Source organism: Thamnophis elegans, chromosome 11 (genome assembly GCF_009769535.1).
Source record: "Thamnophis elegans isolate rThaEle1 chromosome 11, rThaEle1.pri, whole genome shotgun sequence".
Taxonomy (NCBI): Eukaryota; Metazoa; Chordata; class Lepidosauria; order Squamata; family Colubridae; genus Thamnophis; species Thamnophis elegans.
In genome coordinates, this window is record NC_045551.1 from 7,639,700 (window position 1) to 7,663,809 (window position 24,110).

At 43.8% G+C, this 24,110-nt stretch overlaps 1 long non-coding RNA gene across 1 annotated transcript; it reads left to right on the forward strand.

Annotated features, from left to right (window-relative positions):
• The first annotated feature begins 56 nt into the window (after positions 1-56).
• On the forward strand, positions 57-5,128 carry LOC116515032. Its single transcript, XR_004256179.1, has 3 exons — positions 57-681; positions 1,857-1,985; positions 4,526-5,128. It is a non-coding gene; the product is annotated as an uncharacterized LOC116515032 (long non-coding RNA).
• The last annotated feature ends 18,982 nt before the right edge of the window (positions 5,129-24,110 follow it).

Below are 24,110 nucleotides of genomic sequence, written 5' to 3' on the forward strand. Positions count from 1 at the left end.
CTCCTCGCTCCCTCCATGCGCGAGGCAAGCTGGAGGGTCGCGCGCATGCGCGGCAAACCGTCAAAACGGTTGAATCGGAGCTCTCGGGAGGGTTGCGCGACATCGACTGGCGGGGAAGGACGGACTCTCGTCGGCTCGCTCCTCCGTTTCCAAAGCCCTCGTCTTTCCTAGGCTCAGTTTGCGTGGCCTTCGGACCCCCAGCTGCCTAAAATTCCCGGTTATCCGTTGGGGTTGGCCTTGGTGCTGTGGCTGCGTTCAACGGTTGCCTTCATTAGACAGAGAAGGGCATCATTCCTGAGAGAGTTCCCCCTCTCCCCTCATAAAAATGCCTTTTGGGACTCTTTAAACAAGTCGGCAGTTTTTCCCTTTGGAGATCAGTTAGATTTTTGCACACCCACTGGCAGGTCACCTGTCTCAACAAGACACCCTGATTATCAAACTGGGGGTGGTTTTACAGTTTCAGTGTGCAAGAGCCCTTGATGTGACATTGTCTGCTAAGTTATATGTTTGCCCGTTCTTGCAACAGCTGAAACCTTTGGTTCTAGCACTGCCTTCCTCAACTGGGAGCGAGACATCTTTGTCTTCAGACACATCCGCTTCTTTCAGCCAGATACCTTTGGAATAATTTCAGAGGCTGCGAGCGTGAATGATGAAGGTTTTTTTTAGCACTTCTATGGAAAGGTATGTATATGTGCCCCTAAACTCCAATATAAAATTTGCAGGCTCTCCTGGTGGTGAATAAGAAACCGAGAAACTTAGAATCAAGAGATTCCCTTTCCCAGTTGGCTCACACCGAATTAATGCGATTTTTTCATTTATTGGGATCAGCTTGATTTTGTTGTTGGACAGCAGATCACATGGCGTGACCCGACTAATGCGCGCCGACAAAATCGCGACAAAATGGTGAAGTCGAAAGCGCACCCACTAAAGCGCGCCGACAAAACCATGCCCACAAAAGCGCAATTAGAGTTTTTAGGTTAGGGTAAGGGTTAGGGTTGTTACCGTTGTTTTTCCGGTTCCACCACAAAATCGCGGAGGACAAAATCGCGCTCGACGAAAGCGCGCATTTGACGTCATCACAGCACGACGAAAACATCGCGCTGTGATCGAAAAATGTAAAAATAAAGCTAAAACCTTACCCTAACCCCCCCAAACCTAACCCTAAACCTAACTCTAAACCTAACCCTTAACCTAACCCTAAATCTAACCCTAAACCTAACCGTTAACGTAACGCTAACCCTTAACCTAACGCTAAACCTAACGCTCTAAACCTAACCCTTAACCTAAACCTAACCCTTACCTTTATGTGAATTGGTTTGGTTTAATTTTAATTTTATTTCAATTTTTAATTTTTTTCGTCGCGCTGTGATGACGTCATATGTGCGCTTTCGTCGAGCGCGATTTTGTCCTCTGCGCTTTTGACAGGTCACGTGTTTTTTCCGTTGTTTTTGATGGCGCACTTTTGTTGGCACGCATTTGTCAACGTGCTTTAGTGGGCGTGCTTTCGACTTCATCGTTTTGTCGCGGTGGTTTTGTCGGCGCGCATTTGTCGGTGAACCATCACATGGTAGTGACACATTATTTAAGAGACTCATGTGGACACCAATCATACACAACATCCCTGGGTGGGTCAGTGCATAACAATAAAATATAAAAGACAACAAAATTATAATAACCACAAACTGTGCAGCATGCTGTACCAGCAAAACCATTCTCCCCTCACACCTTCTAAACTCTAGTCTCAACTACCCCATGCATTGGAGGGGGGAAAAACGGTTGTTTGTGGGGTCCTTATCACCCAATCGTGCGATGGAGAAAGAATGCTGGAACTCAGAAAATTCTCTTTCATTTGACAGGGACAGCTATGAGAAAGGTGCGCCAACTAGGTCTCATTGGGTGACAAGATCTAAGCAAGCAGACCTGGAGTCACCCATTCTTATTTGGCTTGATTGGATAGGCATGTACCTTCAGAGAGAGGCCTTCTTGTAAGTATCCTTGTTCTGTGCTATTCGCGGCTTGAAAAGTGATAACTTTGTATTAAACCTGAGAAAAAACTGAAAGTCCATGCAGCATGATGGCCAAAGGAAGACTAGCCATATAGCCCATTGCATGAATCCAGCTATGGAGGGACCAAGTAGTGAGGGACTCAACAAACCCTCTCAGTCAAGGAGTGGGGGGAGATGGCTCTGTGCAAAGCCAGCTAGCCAGAGCTAACAGTTGCTCCTCGAGCAACAGTTGTAAGTCCAGAGGAACCCAAATTGCATACCAGCTGTCTCTCGGAGAGCACTTACCCCATTGAGAATCAGGGTTGAGGTAGGCCGCGTTCCTCCCTACTCCAAAATTGACAGCCTTCAAGCACTGTGTAAGCACATGAATAGCCTGGTCTGAGTGATCAGGGTTTGTTGCTGCTCCTTTTTGATGCCTGCAGTAGATGAAACCATTAGGTGAGATCATTTGGCAGAACATGGTGAGTACAGTATTATGTGGTCCTTTGCAAGCTCCTTTCTTTCAGCTTCACCTAGAATGGAAAGAATGGAAGGCTTTCTTTGTTGGTGCCCAAATACTAGCTGTCTTTGCTCCAGAATCAGTGGCAATGGGCTCATGCTCCTCTCCAGCTTCTTTAATCAGCTGGGGAGATCACTGTGTAGAAAAGCAAGCAAAGCTTCATATCCTTGATATGTGCCACAATGTGGCTTGATGGTTTGGCAGTGCTGCAGCATGCTTTGGGCTACCTATACGAAGCTAGACTCATTCTGCCCCAGATATCTGAGGGATACAATTGATTTCTGGTGACATGCGGGTTTGCTAGTGATCTTGGTCTCTGCACAATTGCTTCCGAATAACAAATTTCTTTGCGTGGCTCCTGTAAATTTACTTTGTTATTCAAAGTAAATAAATCTGTTGGGATAAATCTGATATGTTTATGTGTGTCTCTGTGTGTGTGTTTTTAGGTAAGTATTAGGTGGCAACAGCCAGGTGCTCTTGAGTGCTCCAACCACTGCAGAACTCAATTCTTTTTATTATTATACAGTTGTATAATTGTTTCGCCAGATTTGGCATTGGTTACTAGTCGGGCCCCACCCAGGGGCCTAGGACGTCGTAACGTATTTTTGTAATATGCGTGCAGATCCAAGCAGTGCGGCTTTTTGCATTTGACTGATGGTGATTTTGTCAATTTTTAACTGTTTCAAATGTAATTCCAGTGCTTTTGGAATAGCACCCAGTGTGTCAATTACCACTGGAATTACCACTGCTAGTTTGTGCCATAGTCGTTGAATTTTGATTTTTAAGTCCTGGTATTTTGCGATATTTTCATGTTCCTTCTCGGCGACCCTGCTATCACCTGGTATTGCGATGTCTATTATTGTGACCTTATTTTTCTCAACCAGTGTGATGTCTGGTGTATTATGCGCCAGTATTTTGTCCGTTGTATATGGAAATCCCACAAGATCTTGACCATCTGATTTTCGGTGACTTTTTCAGGCTGATGTTCCCACCAGTTTGTTGCTGTTTTAATATTATAATTTTTGCACAAATTCCAATGGATCATTTGTGCTACTGAATTGTGCCGCAATTTATAATCAGTCTGCGCAATTTTTTTACAGCAGCTGAGTATGTGATCAACAGTTTCATCAGCTTCTTTGCAAAGTCTGCACCTGGCATCATCAGAGGATTTTTTGATTTGGCCTTAATGGCATTTGTGCAGATAGCTTGTTCTTGTGCAGCCAGGATTAGTGACTCTGTTTCTTTCTTTAATGTACCTGTTGTTAACCATAACCAAGTTTGTTCATTGGTGAAGGGGGTGGGGCTTCGGGAGGCAAAAAATGCTATATTCGATGTATAAAATGCACCCAGATTTTCAGCCTCTTTTTTGAAGCAAAAAGGTGCCTCTTATACTCAGAAAAATACAGTAATTTCTAAACTAATGCTTAAATGCATTGGTGACAGCTTAGTTTGTCCAGCTGCCCTATTTTCTTGTAAAATATCAAGAGCAGAGTGAAATTAGCCCCCTTAGGTTTTTTTATTTCAATTATAAAACCTGTTTAAAATTAATTAAAATGGCTGATATTGTGTTTGTTATACATATTCTTAGATTTAAATTAATGTAGTTTTGCTATTTCTATTACAACAATTAGTAAGCTCTTACAAGAATCAATGCTGGAATGATTTACTGAGTACTTTTCAGAGGTAAGTTTCTGTCAGTTCGCCCCAGATTGGGCGAACCGGTAGTGGCAGCGGCGGGAGGTTCCGCCTACCCACCCAGATGCTTCTGCGCATGCACAGTAGGGCGTGAGCGCACATGAGCAACTGGTAGTAAAATAAATTGAAACCCACCACTGAAATGCTCAGTAAAAGTGGTGAATCAGTTAATCTATCAGACTTTATCTCTGTTATATTCTAAAGGGATTTGATTAGCTAAGTTAATGGTTGTCATTTTCAGTATTTAGCATTACTTTAATTAATTTTCACCAAGAAACTTTCAGAGCTTAAGAACATTTTTTCCTTTTTTCTCTTACTAAAACAGGCACGAGCCAATTCAAAACAATTTCCAGAAGCAAAGTACAAAATGATGGGTAAGACTGAATTTGTGAGAATTAAAGAACAAAGTGGAAGCTGAGATCTGGCGTGATGGAAAAGAAGAGCAGTAAGTAGGAGATAAAACCGAGGATCACCTACCTATGCATGGTTGGGCCATGAAGATTTCCTGTGAAGAGATTCGTGATGTCTAATACCCATCTGGGACCCAGTGCTCTTTTCTCTTCTTTTGCAATTGCTTTAATCAAAAACAAAGCCTCTGGAAGTGAAAGCCTTTGAAGAAACAAGGCTTCGCTGTGATCAGAAAAACACACTAGCCTGGCTTGGAGAGCCAGAATGTTTGGAACAAGTTGAAAAGTTTTATTTTCCCTAACCTTGTTCTGGGCAATGTAATTCAATCCAGAACATTATGTTAAGTACATCCAGGGCAGGGATGGGTTCCTGCCAGTTCTAACCTCTTCTATAGAAGAGGTTCCACAAATCTACAATGCCGTTTAGAACCGGTTCCTGCTCCCTCCACCTGCCCGTCCACATATTATCAAGATGAAGAACGAGAGGTGGAATCCTGGAGTTGAAGTCCACAAGTCTTAAAGCTGTCAAGTTTGAACACCCCTGGGGTTCTTTTTCTAAAGGGTTAGGGGTGCAAGGGTCTTGTAACTTGACAGCTTTAAGACTTGTGTGCTTCAAATGCCAGAGTTTTTGAGCCAACATTTTGGTTGCTAAGCAAGAGTGTTGTTAAGTGAGTTTCATCACATTTTACAAGTTGGATTGGATTGGATTGGATTTATTACATTTATATGCCGCCCTTTTCCCCGAAGGGGACTCAGGGCGGCTCACAATTCAATTGGAAGGGGGTACAGATGGAATAAAAGACGAACATAACAATACAATTTAAACACACAACAACCATACCATTCGAGGAGGGGGGGGACAAAAGCTCTTTAGCCCCAGGCCTGTCGGAACAGCCAGGTTTTAAGGGCTTTGCGGAAGGCCTGGAGGGTGGTGAGGGTTCGAATCTCCACGGGGAGCTCGTTCCAAAGGGTCGGAGCAGCCACAGAGAAGGCTCTCCTCCGGGTAGTCGCCAGACGGCATTGGCCGGCGGATTGAATTCGGAGGAGGCCTAATCTGTGGGATCTGATCGGTCTATTGGAGGTAATTGGCCACACCCAACCGGTCACATGGCCGGTAAGCCACTCCTACCCGGTCACATGGCTGGCAAGCCACTCCCACAAAGCAGGCCACACCTACAGAAGAGGTTCTAAAAAAATTTGAAACCCACCACTGGTCCAGGGGAAGGACCTTAGGAAAATATAATATGAAATTCTGGAAGAGAAAGTCAGAGTTGCTATCTAAATTTTCTCGCCTATTCAGCTTTCCTTCATACTTTTAACAGAGCTCCTCTTTTGCTTTGATCAGCTGGAAATTTTTATTATAAGCTCCTGAATCTTTGTCAAGCTCCTCTATTTCTGTCAAGAGTTTTGAAATTTCCATTCCGGTAAAAAAACACATTCAACTCTTGCTACTCCCACCTTATTATACCAAGCTTTACTAGAATGTAATACTCATCATTTCCCTATAATTTTAACAGAAAGTTGTCAAATTTATCAAAATGGCCTTATTTATTTATTTACTTACTAAATAACTTACAAATTTGTTTACATATTTGATAAATGGCCAGTCCCATTGTCAATGTAGAAATGACTTTGTGTAAAAGGGTGAACTAATAGGATTATACAAAGATTTGAAGGAGTGCTTCTGTTTTAGGAAGCTATTATGCTACGTAACCCAAAATAAACTAGGTGAGCATTAGGAGTCAACACTGACTTGATGGCAGCAAATTGTGACTAAATGCTTTTCAGAAGTCATTCTCAAGAGGATATCTAAAAAGTTTGTGCACCACGTAAAGGCATGACATACCATGCCAAGCCTTATATATAACTTGGGCCCTCACTCCCTTCAGATCTTCCACTCACTGATTTTTTTGTCTGAACAATCTAAAGAAGCCAAAATACATTACAAGTCAGGAATATATTTCTATATCAGCCCACTCACTTCCCACCTTGACCCAATCACTAAGCTTCTTCACCTTTTAATATGACATGAAATATTTTTAAGTAATACCCACTCAAAAATTCCTCAGATGCTAGATTGTTTACCTGATGGAAAAGTATCTCATAACTTAAATCATAGTCTGATGATTCCTCATGGCCCACAGGCATCTAAATGTTTTCTGGATGCCAGGAAACCTTCATAACAGTTCGATAAAGAATGCAAAACATAAAATGAACTGTGAATTAGATGATTCCTAACCCTAACCTATTTCTGCACATCTAAATCATATGTTTCTGGCCCTTCTTGGAGACGACTTGGCGATACATCCAGCCAACCATTCACATCCTCCCTGGATGCCTCAGCACATTCTTTTGGGAGGTTGGTGGCGGATGCTTTAAGCCGTTGAGATTGAGAAGTTTATTTATATGCCGCCCTTTTCCCTGGGGGACTCAGGGCGGCTTACAACTCGAAAAGGGGGGGGGGAAACAAACATTTAACACATAGGACATACGTCATTAAAAAACACAACTTCGTACCATTCGGGTGGGTTACAGTCTTTAGCCCCAGGCCTGGTGGGATAGCCAGATTTTGAGGGCTGTGCGGAAGGTCTGGAAGGTGGTGAGAGTACAAATCTCCACGGGGAGATCGTTCCATAGGGTCGGAGCTGCCACCGAGAAGGCTCTCCTCCGCATGGTTGCCAGTCGACATTGACCCGCAGATGGAACTCGGAGGAGGCCTAGTCTATGGGATCTAATAGGTCGAGTGGAAGTGATTGGCAGTAGGCGGTCTCTCAAGTACCCAGATCCACTACCATGAAGGGCAGGGTTCTGGCAGGGTGTATCTTGACAGTTCAGAAGAATCCTTTTTCAGGATTTTCAGAGATTACTGAAACCACCTCAGTATCCTTAGATTTGATTTTGAGGTTATCTACCAAAGCTTTAAGCCATTTTGTGTTTAATTGATATACCACAGTTTGTGGCTTCATTTTGTCATGAGCTTCTTTCTTGTTTTCTGCATTTTCTGTCCTTGTTTGCCAGACACTCACTGAGCCTCTTTTGTACTCTCTACTATGAGTCTCTGGTCCATCTGGTCTCTGTTCATGTGCAGAAGCCCTTCCTCAGTTGTTTCTTTCTAGAAAAAAATCAGAAGATTAGATGTGAATCTGGGCCAACAAAAAAGTATACTTAGTTTAAAAATGATGGGAACTGCTTTGATGTCAGGAAACTCTCACTCTGAAAAGTGTATAAATATTTTTGGGCAGCGGGGATGGAGGTTGAAAAGGTCTCTCCTATACATATCTTCCCATTCCATGAGACTAGCTCCTAGATTTGTATATGTAAAAGTATAATGAGCCATAATTCATTAATTTTTTTCTGAAGTAAGGTGGTTTTCAGGGTTTTCCCAAGCTTTCTAAGATAATATGAAATTCTGGAAGAAGAAGTTCATGGTGGCTATCTAAACATTTCTCACCTGCACATTTCTTCATACTCTCTGCAGAACTCCTCTTTCTCCAAAGTTGGTGGAGACAGCGGTCATGCATGGGTTAACTCAGTCAGTAACCAATAGAACTGAGTCTACCAAGTGATGTCATTGCCTCTGAGGAGCATGCTCCTGCTTTTTAGACTCAGTTCGATTGGAACTGGCTGTGCTAATTGCTTTCTCCTCAACTAATACTTAATAATTGATTACTTTAATTGGATTTAATTGGATTTCACTCAAACAAAGAAAGAAAATTACTTTTCTAAATTGGACTCTTTCGTGTATTGTTTGAGGGAAAGACGCAGGAGCCATGGAATCAGAGAGTAAGATGATATTAGAAGATGTCAGCGATTCAACTTCGTTACAAACGGTCACAGTATTTATACTCTCAGGCACCAACTGTCATTTAACTGTCACTTTGTTATCCAATCACAGGCTGTGCTTCGTCCCAGCCAATCAGGGCGCAGCACAGGCTGTTGCTGGGTATACAATACTCTTTCCCCCCAGGTATACAATACTCCTTCCCCCCAGGTATACAATAGACTCTGGATTGGGCTCCTGTTGTGACTCTCAATAGCCCCTGGAGGCTGGAGAGTGTTTGCCGCGTCTTGTTCGAGGCTTGCCTTTGAATTGCCTCTGGGCTTCTGAGGCTTCCTAATTCAGCAGCGCTAGCTGCAATAGCCATGGGAGGCTCTGCTCACCGCTTCTTCCTCAGCGAGGGAATTCCTGGCCTCTGCCTTGCCGCCTGTGCTGCTGACAGCTGCCTCCGAATGCTGTGGGGAGCCTCAAAACTGCGAAGAAGCGCCCGCTGCTAGGGAACGCTGCTGCCGCACCTCGCCGCCGTCCTTTCAACGCTCCGGCTACTGCTGCACGTCCGTAGCTTCACCCTTGGCTCCACAGCCTTGCTGCAGGGCCTATACCGCCCACGCTCACTGTGCGGTCTCGGTTACCTCATGGCGCCAGCCCATAGGCTCTGTAGCCTCAGCGGCCGTTTGGTTTCGGCGCGAAAATCATCTGGCAGCCATTTTGAGCATTCAGGAAACCGTGAGTACTGGCTATGGCCTCTTCTCCTCCTCCGAAGCCTTAACTGCCTCCAGTCTCCTTGGCTCCTGCCGCTACTACTGAACCCCCTATTCCTTGGGGCCACAGGCGCAGGCCTGCTCCGGATGATAACATTGAGCCCCTCCCAGGGATCCAAGGCCTAGTCAGGGGGCGTAGAGGATCCATCCCCTCGGGCGCTGGCGAAGAAGGCCAGGTCCAAGACCAAGCATGCTGAGCCTCGCATATTCTAGGCCCAGAGGCCTATTCATTCCAGTCCCCCTCTTGACTTATCTTCGGATTCAGAGGATGACCTCTCCCCTGCTGCATCAATCCTGCAGCCTGAGGATACTAGGAGCAAATATGCTTTGGCCAACAGTGGGGATGATTCAGATTGTGGCAGGACCGTCACTGAGGATCCCCTCTACCAGGAAGATATTTCTCCCACTCCCCGCCGACGCCCTTCTTACTCACCGGGCATGGCTGATATGATCTCTGAGGCTATAGAATATGGTATTGTGGCCGGCCTTAAACACAGGTCTTCTAATCGTTCTGCTTCTCGGAGGTTAAAAGAATTCACATTCGACAGAGCAGCAGTTTCGAATATATTCCAATCTGTCAGCTCATTGTCTGGAAAACGACTGTCAAGATGCAAGCACAAACGTTCAATAAATCTGAGTATAGGAGCCGTGTCAATGTCTGCATTGCTCTCCATATATTCACAAGCTTCGTTATTACAGTAAACCATTTCACCTAAATATTGCAGGCGAAGCTTATTATTCTGGCCTTCACAAACTGAACGCTTCTATTGGTGTCAGGTTGTTTCTTTGCAACAGCTTGTTCAACTCAGCTAATTCTCGAACAACGTCGTCAAACACAATCAATGCAGCATGAATCTCTGGATCCGTCAACTTTTTGTAACAATATTTACAAACTGGGTCACTGTGTGATTCTGCTTGCTCTTTACAGTACTCAACCAAAACTGTAATGTTTTTCATTAACGCTCGCAATGCAAAATGTCTGGAAAGCCATCGTACTTCATTCAACGGTCTGAAGGCTACCGCTTCACACTCAAAAACTTATCTAGTTCTGCAAATGCCATTTTCTTCACAGAAGAGCGGCAGAACAGAGTGTACACAGTGCGCAGTAAAGTCTCAATGTCTTTCATCAGTGAGACATGCTTACATGCATCATCAATTCCCAGGTCTTCTCGATGTGCCACGCAGTGCTGTTCAACAAAATGAGATACATCTTGATGAAGCTGAGCAGCCACACCATTATGCTTACCCAGCATCACAGACGCACCGTCTGACGTAAATATGACCATCTTTTGAAGATTGATGTTGTTTGTAGCATAGAATGCTTTTATGGCTGCTGTGATTGCTGTGCTGTCGCATGTTGACAACTGTAAAATTCCTGCAAACACGGTCTTATAAATCGCAGCATTAGACGGGCAGAATTTTGCATGCAAAATCAACATTTTGGTGACTGATACATCGGTGCTTTCATCAGCAATAAGAGTATGACAACTGGCATTACATAGATCATGCATGACTTCTTTCTGAACAACTGCATTGATGCACTCCACAAACTCAAAGCCATAATTCTTGCTGTGCCAGCTCTCCGGAATGGACACATGCTTGCCTATGTGGTCATGTATGGCTTTGACTGATAATATTGACACATTCATGTTTATGGCCAGCAACACTTATCAATCAAAATTTTGACTTCATCAGCATTAGCATTTCTGCGCAGTGAAACTTCTTTTCTGTTCGCTTTGTCGTCTGCACTTTGGTCAGTAGCCTCGGCAGCCCTCCAGATTTCTGGCATCGTAGTTTAGTGATCGAATCCAGCTGAATCTTCTAATTGATATGACGCTTCAAATAATCAATTTTCCAATCGTTCCATCGTTTTCCAGTGGCGAATGTGCCACCTGTACAAGCTTCTTGGCATATTTGGCAAACAATGTCGTCACTACTTTCACGATAAGTGAAGATGTCACCCAGTTTTGTTAACTGTTTTCTAGACGAAGTTGGCAGTTCAGTCTCTCCCAACCATTCTGGTTTAAACTTCCAGCTGCACTTTTTCTTCGTAACAACATTTACTCCAGCTTGACGTTTCAACATCAGCACTGACTGATGATGTACCTATAGGGTTAGGGTTTATCAATTATTACAATTATCTTTTCAAATTCATTTTGGATTAAATAAAAAAGAGCTTTGAAATGAATATATAAATGGCACTTAATACCACTAATATTAAAATAGTAAATGTTTGATATACTTCAATTTAATGAGTTAACATTCAATTGCAAAAGTTGTCTATACACTGTATGCTTCTGTGAATGTATTATATGCAATTTGCTCTTTTAAATGAGTAAAATTATTAAAATCGCCATAACTAAAGTCTCATTCACATCTAAGAGTTTCTTCCATCATTAATTTGTAAACTCAGGATTTATTGCCTGCATGTTCAACAATGCTTGCTGATTGTTTAAAAATTTAAAAATGGGAATTTGCTCCTCTCTGTACAGAGGGTTTCAGAACCTACTACTGCAAAACTAATTTCTAAACTGCATACTACTTGCAAATATAAATATATTGCTAAAATGACTCTACATAACAAATAGAGAAAAAAACACCTTCCTTTTGTTTATAAAGTAGCGATTTTTGTTTGCTCCAAATGATTTAACTATGGAAGTCACTATTTTAAACTGACAGATAGCAAGTTTAATTAGATTAAAAGCAAAAATATTCTCAATGACTTTGAAAATCCCAATGAATTATCAAATATAGGTACTCCTTCATTACAACGTGGGACTGGAATTTTTATTACTCAGCAATGTGGTCACAAAGCTGATGTCATGTGACCAGGCTCTCTCGCTTCTTTCCGACTCCGAGGGCATCAATCATGTTAGCCAAGGGATCTGCAAAGTTGGCTCTTTTAAGACTGGTGGACTTCAACTTCCAGAATTTGAGAGTTGAAGTCCACAGTCTTTTTTTTTTTTTTCCCGAGTTTAAATGTTTTATTCATTTTCATTTTCAATTTTGTACATTCACTTATATACTGAATATTTGCAATAATAATAATATAATAATAAGAAAAGAAAAAACCCCAACCTAAACACAACTCATCATAAACCCAGCCTATCACTTTCATACACCCCTTCTTCTCCCCCTCCAACTTTCCTTTCTTCCTCCAACGATCACCCCTCTTACTTCCCTTTCCCCTCCTATCTTCCTTTCTCGCCTTCCTCACCCTCCTTCCCCTCTCATCCTCCTTACATTCCCCTCTTCCTCCCTTCTTACTTCTCCCTCTCTTTCCTCTACTTCTCACTATGGTGCATTTCTCTCTTCCTTAATCTATTCAGTTACTAAAAATTTCGCTAAAAAGAAAAAGAAGGAAAAAAAAAAGAAAAAAAAAGAGAAAAATAAAAAGAAAAGATAAGGATCAACAGTATACAGTGTATTCTTCTTATTCTATGTATTGAAACTATATCTCCACCCACCCACCCACCCCCAATGAACCCCCCTCCCTAATCCCCTCCGACTTCCCAGGTCCCACACCCGGCACAGTTCACTACCATTCACCTTCTAAAATATCTTATTAAAAATAATAATAAAATAAAAATAAAAAGAACACTCCGAAAAAAACAAAAACGAAAAAGTAAATAAAAAAATTTTTTAAAAATCTTTTGCATTATGCTCAGCCTCCCATCATTCTTAAAATTTAAACAATATAAATCATTCCATTTATATTTTGTCCTCGTCCCTTCTTCGATATTTACCCCCATCTTCCTGTAGACTCTCCAGATAGCCTTTCTTAACCTTATATTCAAATATTAGTTTATACAAAAATCAATTTATCTTCAAATACAGAGCAGTCCTAATCATACTTTCGCTACTCATCTTCCTACCCTTCGTTTCTCCTCTCCATTCCTCCCAAGCCCAAATTCCATAAAATTAGGATCTCGCTCTTCACTTTAAAATCCTGAGCTTTTTATGTTATACTTCAAGTATATAAATCCGTAAAATGTGTGCCCAAAATCCATACCACTTCATTCAATCCCAAGATCCCTTCATCGATATCCCGCTCCACCTTCCCTTCTGCCCCACTCCTCCCGACTCCATTCATCCCAAACTGCAATCAAATGAATCTTAGTCCCCGCTTTCCTCACAGAAAACAATTCATGCGCAGTTTGGATTGAGATTCAAATAAGTCTTATAAAAGTCCCGTATAATATCTGTCCAACATAAGCAATGCTTCTTTCCATTCCTCATCAGTACCAACTTTACCATTTCATACCAACCAGAAATCCTAAAATTTAATCAGTCCAAGAGCTTAGAAAGTATTTTAAAGACATCGCTGGATCTATATTCTTTAGTCTTCTGCCCTTCCGGAAAGAAAGGCAACCCTCTGCCTTATAACCACGTGTCCCGCTGCTTTATAAATATGACTAAATCCTCAGTTTCCGCTCTTCTGCCTCTCCAGTAGGGGGAGAACAACTCCCTCCTTCTGTAACCAAGTGAATTGCTGCTTGTCTTTCCTTCACCTTGTCCTTCCGCATTTCTGAGTGAGTCAAGAGTTGAAGGTCCACCAGTCTTAAAACAGCCAACTTTGCAGAACCCTGTGTTAGTCCAAAGTCTGGCGCTGGCTTTGCTCCCCATTGGTGGAGCCCCCGAGAAGCGAGGAGGGAGGAAAAAGAGATGGAGGCCAAGGAGCTTCCCCTCCCAGCAAAAAATGGGTTCCCCACAAACCGCGCCTGACTAAACCGCGTCGCTGACGTCATCAACAGGGCGACAACAGCGCGGAGACAGAAGCACGCTGTAAAACCCTAAACCTAAAATTAACCCCTAAACCTACCCCCCCTAAACCTAAACCCTTAACCTAACCCTAAACCTAACTTTAAACCTAATCCTAACCCTTAACCTAAACCTAACCCTAGCCCTTAACCTAAACCTAACCCTTAACCCTAAACCTAACCCTAAAGCTAAACCTAAACCTAACCCTTACTTTAAGTTGAATCGGCTTGCTTTCAAAGCGCTACTTAAAGCGCCCGTCTTTCTCCGCGCTAGCTGTTGTTGCCTGTTGATGATGTCAGCGACGCGGTTTAATCGGGCGCGGTTTAGGTCGAGCGCGGGTTTGACGGGTCACGCAAAATGTAACCGGGGAGAGCCAGCCCAGGCAATAGCAATTAGCCGATCTCGCAGCACGCATGGAAAGCGAGGTCTGAGGGGGGGGGGGGGGAAGCAAAACTCCAGGGCTCTCTGACTGTTCTAATTCCCCGTGAAAACTGTTGCCTCTGAAGCATTTGCTCCAGTGTTTTGAACCTTTAAGCTCCCCTTTCTTTTTTTCTTTTCGACCCCACACTGTTAGGGAGAATCCTGAAGTCGGGCAGGGTGAGGAGGAGAAAAAGAGATGGAGACCAAGGAGCTTCCCCTCCCAGAAAAAATGTACTGGGAAGAGCCAGCCACAGGGCAGTAGCAAATTAGACGATCATGCAGCACGCGCGGGAAAGCGAGGTCTGATGGGGAGGGGGGGCAGCAAAAGTCCAGGGCTCTCTGTTCCTAATTCCCCGTGAAAACTGTTGCCTCTGAAGCATTTGCTCCAGTGTTTTGAACCTTAAGCTCCCCTTTCCCTTTTTCTTTTCGACCCACACTGATTAGAGAATCCTGAAGTCGGGCGGCAATGTACCTGCAGTAGAAAAGGTTTAGCTGGAGGAGGTTTTGATTGCAATTCCGTAGCCACTCTGTAGTTCGTGTCCAGATACGTAACGTGACTCTGTGCGGCAATTAGAAACTATTGCGTGGCATATTGCAGCCATGTGCGCGGCCACGCAAGCGCGCATCTTAGAGGGAACAGTGGAGAAGAGTCACTTCCCCCCACTTCTTGCCTGGTGCACCTGGGAGCCTTCATAGATCCTCCCAGGGGAAAGTCTTCCTGTCTCAGGACCGCCAGAGCAGTCTTAGGGAGTTACCCAAGGAGGTATGAGGGTGACAGCGGGTCCCTCTTCGTCAGCTGTCTCCTGCTTCTCCATCGTCCCTTGGGCACAGCTTCACAGCCACTGCCTCCAGTGGTTTCTTTTACCTTTCCAGAAGACCAAAAACACCTGTTTCCTAGTGAAGGTCAGCCTGACCCCAGAGGTCCTGCTATCCCTGGACTGGTGGATCTCCTCAGCCATAGCTCAGGGCTCTCTTTTCAGGGAACCTCCACGTCTCGTAGTAACAACAGATGTGAGTCTTGATGGATTGGGAGCTCACCTGGAGGAATCAGGTAGTTCAGGGGCCTATCCCACAGTATGAATTGGCTAGAGTTGAGGGCCATCCATCTGGCCCTCCTTCATTTCCAGTCCTCTCTTCAAAACACACGTGCTGATCTGGACGGACAACACTACGACCAAGGTGCATGTCAACCGCCGGGGGGGACGGGGACGAGAGCGGTGTCTCTCATGGAGTCTGCCTTTCGCCTAGGAACTTGGGTGGAAGCCAACCTTCTCTCCCTACACGGCGAACACATCTCAGGGTCAGACAACACCAGAGCAGACTGGTTGAGCCGTACAACGATCAACCCTGTGGAGTGGAACTTGAATCGCTGCATATTTCATCAGCTGTCATCCAGGTACGGGACTCCAATCCTGGATCTCTTCGCAACATCATCCAACAACCAGCTGCCCAAGTACCTGTCTCAATACACGACACCAGGCGTGGAAGGGACGGACGCACTAAGGTACAGGTGGCCTTGTGGTCTCCTGTACACCTTCCCTCCCTTCCACCTAATACAGAGGGTGATTCGGAAAGTGATAGAGGAAGAGGCCAAGCTCATCCTAATCGCACCCCATTGGCTGTGCCGTCCATGGTACGCAGACCTGATCAATCTTTCTGTGGAACCTCAGTGGCTTCTACCAATGATTCTGTCCCTCCTTCATCAGGGCTCCATTCACTACCCTGACCTGCGCTGGCTACGCCTAACCGCTTGGAGGCTGAGCGGGTAGTCCTGAGAGCGGATAACCTTTCCAAGACTGTAATCCATACCATTCAGGCCTCCTGCCGCCCAGCTACTAACAGGATATATGAATCTACGTGGCAGACCTTTGTAGCTTGGTGCCTGGCTCGAGGGGAGGATCCTCTGAAGGCTGCGATATCCCAGCTTCTGGACTTTTTACAACAGGGTCTTGATAAGGACTATCTCCGAATACCTTGTGGCGGCAGGTGGCGGCTCTCTCCTCAGTTCTCTCTCTTCACTGAGATGAGCCTCTCTCATTGCACCCTCACATCTGCAGATCCTTAAGGGGGCATCCAATCTCTGCCCTCCTGTTATGCACTGATTCCCCTCCTGGATCTGACCAAGGTCCTCAACTTCCTTACTGAACCGTCCTTTGAACCCTCAGGTCGGCAACCTTACATCACCTCACGCTCAAGACTGCCTTTCTGGTGGCCATAACATCTGCGCGGAGGGTTTCAGAGCTGGCGGCCCTTTCCATCCGGTCTGACCTGTGTATGTTCCACCAAACCGGGTGGTCCTTTGCATCGACCCAACTTTTGTCCCGAAAGTGAATTCAGCATTCCATCGCTCTCTGGATCTCTCTTCCAAATTTCTGACCCACTCCATCTCACAGTCTGGAGCGCAAATGGCACAAGCTAGACCTCAGGCGTGCTCTTAAAACCTACATCGCAAGACGGCAGTCTTCAGACTCAGCGAAGCCCTCTTCGTCTCTTTCCACCCTACCAACAAAGGACTGAAAGCTTCTCCATCCATGATTGGACGATGGATCAGGTCTGCCATTGCTCAAACTTGCATCACGCATCATCTCACTCCTCCACCCAACATTATGGCTCATTCCACGCGCAGCGCGGCTACGTCAGCGGCGTGGTCCGTGGCGGGCTTCGTGTGGAAGAGATCTGCAAGGCAGCGACCTGGTCTACTCCTAATTCGTTTATACAACATTACAAGGTGGATCGATATGCATCGGCAGATGCAGCTTTCGGACGGCGAGTCCTCCAACAGGTTCTCCCTTCTTCCAGCTCCTAGGCCAGTCTCCTGCCCTCCTGGGGACACACCAGCTTGGTGCATCCCAGTATGAGACCGCGGTCTCCACCAACTTTGGAGAATGGGGCATTGGTTCTTACCTGATACACCCCTTCTCTGGGGCAGGTGGAGACAGCAGTCATCCCCACCCTTGGGATCCTGGCCTACCGCGCAGGGGTGATCTGGGAGCATGTTGTGTACTCACGGGACAGAAAGCGATTGTTCACCACACAGCAATCTATTTATCTCCTTCATCAAGAAAGCGGGAGCATGCTCCTCAGAGGCGAGACTGATTTTGGTTACTGACTGAGTTAACCCATGCATGACTGCTGTCTCCACTGCCCAGAGAAGGGGCGATCAGGTAAGAACCAACGCCCCATTCTCATCAGTTAGTTCAATGTTTTTGATGTCAGGATCTCTGTTTCGCAGCTCTTCATTTTCTACTGTCAGTTTCCGACATCACTGCTATCTTTTTGTAAATTATGAGGACAGAGAGATATTAGCCCTTTTAATTTGTTACTTGAATTACTAGCATAACTACAATTCCTAATTATTTTGCATTCCATTATACCTCTTGCTCTTCTCTATTCACTTATACCATATATATGAAAGAATGGAATGCTTCTTTTATGCAGTATATCTGGCCTAAGGATCTAATAAATATATTTGAATTTGAAATGAAAAATCAAGATCGCTATCTAACTATTTCTCACCTATAAAGTGCTTCTTTAAGGTCATTATTCTCTCGTAGGAGCTCTGCTTTTTCTCCAGCATGTTTCTGAAACTTGCAGCTGAGACTCTCATTCTCTCGTTTCTGTTTCTCTAGCAGTCCATGCTCATCTGAACTATTTTTTTCTGTAAAATATGAAGAGCAAAGTGTAATTAGCCCCCTTAGGTTTTTTTATTTGAATGATAAAACTTGTTTAAAATTAAACTAATTAAATAGCTGAGAAAGGAAGAGAAATTCCGGGTTGCTATCTAAAATTTTCTCATCTGCTCAATTTTCTTCATACTCTTCGCAGAGTTCGTCTTTTTGGGGGGGGGGGGGGGGCAGTTGGAGATTTTTATTCACAAGCTCTTGATTTTTTAATTCCAGCTCCTCTTTTTCAGTCAAAGTTTTTGACACTCACTACCTCCACTATCTCATCACTCACACTGGGCTTCTTTACTTCTTAATATGATGTGAACTATTTCTCAGCAATGTACACTCAAAAGATTCCTCACGTGATTGCTTACCTGATGGGAACGTATCTTTAAACTTAAATCTGGACGCCTGGAAACCTGGCAGTTCCGTGAAGAATGAAAAACAGAAAATTAATTGTAGATGTTTGCTTGATAATTTTTTTCATTAAGAAAATTTCTTCAAGGAGATACATTTCATGATCATGAAAAGAATTACATGAATTTGTTTTCCATAATTCTCTGCTATGTCAATGTAAAGAAGATATTAGTTGAAACGTCTTCTTTAGGAAAAGAGTGTGGGGTTTAGACAAGCATATTGGTGCATATTAAAATTATGCATGTCAAGATGAGCACAAACATGTGTTTATTTTGTGCAACTCCCAATTTATTGCTGTAGATAATCAATACAGGCATAAAGAGTATTCACGCTGGGATAGAAAAAGAAAGACCTGATTTTAGTTAAATTGTTTAGGAAATGTAAAACACGGTGATTCAAAGAAGATATGAACCATCTAAATTTAATTTCACTTACTGGTACTTCATGTGGCAAAAAGAAACTAGCTTATGTGGCAAAGGAGGAACTAATCGAGAATTAGCATGAATTGTGATAATTGCCATTTTTAATAGAAATTGCAAATACGGTTAAGGAATTTAGTTTGCATTGAATAGATATGTGTGTATGGATCTCATGTGTAATAGAAACTTAAAGGGAACGTATATCTCTATAAAATATGCTGCACTTGAATTATTAACAATTACCAATTGTGAAAAAAACTATACATTATATACATCAGCTCATCTCCGTTATTCTGTAGTAGATGACAGAGGAGGAAATCTAGTTCGTTCTTCTGCATTAACAATATGCCCTATTTTAAAAAGACATTGTCAGTGATTAAAGACACTAATTTTTCTAACCACTTTAAGTGACATGGTTTCTTCATCGTCAAATGTTAGGTGCCAACTGGCATCTAAACTTTGCATCCTTGCTTCGAAGTTCACACTACTGAATAAAAGAAGATTTTGATATTCCTCTATGTAATACCAGCATTTAATATACGGTAAACAGTGTAACTCAGTGGTGGGTTTCAAATTTTTTTAGAACCTCTTCTGTAGGTGTGGCCTGCTTTGTGGGAGTGGCTTGCTGGCCATGTGACTGGGTGGGAGTAGCCAACATGTAAAATGTGGTGAAACTCACTTAAACAACGCTCTTGCTTAGCAACCAAAACGTGGCTCAGAAACTCTGGCATTTGAAGCACGCAAGTCTTAAAGCTGTCAAGTTACAAGACCCTTGCACCCTAACCCTTTAGAAAAAAAAACCAGGGGTGTTCAAACTTGACAGCTTTAACACTTGTGGACTTCAACTCCCAGAATTCCTCCTCCCTTTATGTTGGCTCAGGAACTCTGGCATTGAAGTGTGCAAGTCTTGAAGCTGTCAAGTTACAAGACCTTTGGACCCCTAACCCTTTAGAAAAAAAAACCCAGGGGTGTTCAAACTTGACAGCTTTAACACTTGTGGACTTCAACTCCCAGAATTCCTCCTCTCGCTCTTCATCTTGATGCTATGCGGATGGGCTGGGGGGAGGGAGCTGGAACCCGTTCTAAACAGCACTGTAGATTTGTGGAACCTCTTCGATAGAAGAGGTTAGAACCCACCCCTGGTGTAACTGCAGTCTTTGCTGGGATAACTTTGTCTTGGCTCTTTTCACCTCTACCTTTTAGAGCCTGATGGGTTGGAGAAGTGAACAGCCTGCTAATCATTTTGTGGCATCTTAAGTCATCTAAGTAAATTTAACATGATTTTCTTTCTCAGCAAAATTGGATGAAGAATTTTGAAAAGTACATCTAAAATTGGTCTACCACTTTGGTTTGCACGTGTTTCTTTATATAAAGAATGGATTAAAGCGGATCTATGGAGATTCCACCACAAAATCAGTGATGGAAACTAGAAGATAAAGTAATAGGTGATAATGCAGAATAGCTTTGACATTTTTATTTCAAAAATTCCAATGTAGACTTGAGAGACAATGTCTAGAATAGCACATGATTTGTTCATTATATTTGCCTTCCAATTCCTCTAATCTGATCCTTTGGGACAAGTGTTGAACACAAGTAACATAAAAAGATAAGCAAATAAATCCTTGGGACACATCTGTGCCAGGAACGCAACACTGGTTAATGTTCTCAAGTGGCTGCTGACCTGTGGAATGTTAACATTTGCTGCTTTATAAAAGGAACACGTATGCAACTGACCCTGAATAAGATACGTACGTTCCCTCTTATGCAGTGCCAGAGTAGCCTGCTCAAGCTGTAAGTCCAACCTGCCTTGAATTCTGTTGTCTATTGTCTAACTCCAAGCAAGTGCTAATTGTTGGTGGAGAAGATTCCTGTGCATAGACTGTTTAGCAATAAATTAGTTTAATTGGACCTTTACGTGTGGACCTGGTCTTTCCGTCACACATTATATGTTGTCAAATTGATGCCATTTCATCCCTGGGTAATAAATTAATTATTCACAACATCATGTGACAGCTTTAGCATCGTCACCTTTACTGTGCAATCTCGTTTTCTTTGAATGCTCGGACTCTTCTTTGGCTGGGAGCTCAGTGATCTCTACATTTTCTTGATGCTTATAGGGTGGACTTGTTGCAGTCTCGAAATGCTTTGGTTCTTCTTAAGGGAGTAGATTATTTTATGAAATAGGCAGTAATATAGAAACTGCCCCAGGATCAAATCCAGATTTACTTGGCAATTGCTCATATGTAGTGGGCTCTCAGCTACTTGTAACAGATTCATGGTGGGTATGAATTTATCACTGTCACAGACTCAACAGCATTCCAGAGGACCAGGTGGGAGGGAGCAGCGAGGGCTCGGCAAGTGGGGTGGGGAGCAAGAGCAAAGGCAAGGAGCTGCATGTCAACCCAGTGAGAGGTGGGAAAGGTTTTGAGGGCACTGCACACAGATCTGCCCTCAACCTTCCTGGCTGAGATCCACATCTGAGGGGCAATGGAACAAACTGCACAGCTGGCAGCATGACTTTTGCCCTACTCTGTCTGGGCACGGGGCTTCTGCTTCTTGAGCCGCTCCTCCAAAGCTGGCAGCTCCATGGCCAACTGCTTTGCTTTTCCCCTCTTTTCCCTCATGGGGGGCTTGTGGGAGGATTGCGCAGTAGCACTAGCAGCAGGCCAGGGATGAAATGCTATTGGTTTGGGCCAGTTCGCCTGAACCGGTAGTAAAAAATGCTTTAAAAAGTTTTTTAAAGTTCCAATGATCAGCTGTGTGACAATCAGCTGTGCCGCACAATCATGGGATTTTTTTTTTTTTACTTAGTGTGGTATGGGGTTAACAGGATTCACACAAGCAAAGAGGTAAGGTAAGGTTCATTTTAGCCCCTTACTAATTTATACATCAATGATTGCCAGGATTAATGAAAGACCTTATGATGCACATGCCAACAACCCTAAATAGATATTGTAACACCTTGCTCTATTGTGATGATATGATCCTATTATAGTATTCACAAGCGGAGGTGGCATTCAGCCAGTTGGACCGCTTTGGGCAAACTGTTAGTAGAAATTTTGAGTAGCTTGGAGAACTGGTAAATATGATCTCTGGCTGGCGCAGCCCCGGCGGCCGCTTGCCCAGCCCACCTGGTTCACCGACAAAGGGCGACCGACAAAACCGCGCCCGACTAAACTCCGGTGACAAAACCGCGAGTTCTAAACCGCGCCGACGAATGAGCACTGAATCGCGCTGACAACAGCGCGGCGGCAGAAACGCGCTGTAAACCTAACCCTAAACATGCTAACCCTAAACGTACGCTAATCCTAAAGCTAAACGTAACGCTAACCCTAAACCTAACCCTAACCCTTACCTTAACTTAAATCACCCTTCTGTCGACGTGCTGTTGTCGGCACGTTGATGATGTCATGGTTTTAGCAACGCGGTTTTGTCGGCGCAGTTTTGTCTTCCGCGTTTTTGTTGGATCATGAGCCCACCTTGCCCCACCTAGTCACTCCTCATCTTGCCTCCCCAGCATAGCACACAGTGTGGCTCCTTGGTTGCATTGACCAGTCTCTGTGGCTTGCCTGCCTTCCCACAGTGTTTGTAGCCAAACTGGCCCTGATCTGCCTGCCTGGTAAGTAGCTTGTGAGTGGCAGCCTAGCTAGCTTTTCCCTTGCCCATGTCCTTCCTACTCCCTTCCACACAGCACATGGCCCCGCCATGCTTGCCTGATTTCTTTGCAGGGAAGGGAAACAGCTGGGCTGCCGCTGCCTCCATTGGGATGCGTGGAGCGAAACGGAGCTCCTCCTGCTGTCTCTTCTCTTCCTTCTCTTTGTGGGAAGAGGAGGTTTCCCCACCACCACCACCACTGCTCAGGTGCCCTCGCTTTCTCCAAATTCCCCAAGCATTTCTTGCTACCTGATTTCCAGCTCCATTGTTTCTCGCCATTGGGTGCAGAGAAACGAGTTTGTGTGGGGCTAAAAAAAAAGTTCAATCAATCAATTCCAACTTCTCACGAAAGAAAAGATCTTGCGAAGTTAAACACCTTAGGTAATGAGTTTGATCTTCAGAAGGGGAGTTTTTTACTTTTTCTGTACTCATTATATGCCCTCTTCAGTTGTACACAATCTCAATCAAACCACTTATTGTTTATAACCTGCTTTTCTGGACTGAGGCAGCGTTCCATTGGTGAGATCTTAACGTTTCTAAGAAGGATCATCTAGATTATGATCCTTGAAATTTACTTTCTAGGAGATTTGCATACAATTCTGGTGTTTCCGAGTCTTGCATCCATTTAGTGACCGTAATTGCATTTTTCTCAGTCCATTTAATTCTCACCTGGGTATTAGTTATCAAGCTTTGGTGGATAGATTGAGTTATCGTAGCTCTCAGAATTTGCCAGTGGACTGTCAGAATTTCTGGAAAGTGGTCAATTTTTAGTCGTGAGGCTACTTTCGTCTTCCGTACAAAATTCAAATTGATCAAATGATACTTATCCAGTAATCAACTGTAGATTTTCTTCCTGCATTCCAATATGGTAGTTATATTCTGTTGGATCCCTGCTTATGGAGCCGTTAAGAATTCATAGACCCAGACGTGCAATCATTTGTCTTGCATATAGACCTGCCCGGTAAGCTTTTAGGTTTTTAAATTCTTAGTAAACAAGGTTTCCTCTAGTATGTTCTCCTCCTAATGGATCTTACATTGGTTAAGTAGCGCGTGGTCATTTATCCCATGCTAGCATTTAAATCATCTATAATTATTGCAGCTGTGGGATATTTATCTAAACAGCTACGGATGACATTTTCTATATGCTCCCAAATATTGTTACGATTGTTCTTATTGAGAGGGGGAATATCAATGTTAAAAGTAAAATCTCCAGCTATTTGAGTGAGAGCAAGGCTGTAGAGAAGGCAATGAGATACATTTGAATGGAAGGCTCTGCTAGCTGGGGTCACAATACAACCTTTGGATCTCCCACCCACCTTTCCTTGGAGCACCCGGGATAGAGTTCATTCAGTAGCCATCTAATTCCACCTTTGAAGACACCCAGGATTCTTGCGTGAAGAGTACATTCAAATTGTGATATATAGTTAAAACAACTCTGGTCTTTTCGATGGGACTGACCAGCCAGTGATATTCCAGATTAGAAGGCAAAATGGAGTCATTTGAGGCCTGTCAGCAGGTATGGTTTTGACTAAGAGGAAGCTGAGGTTATTACATTGGGCAGGGGGGTCGTCAGCAGCCATGACAACCTCCTCCAAGGATGACTTGACTCATATAAGTCCTACACCAGC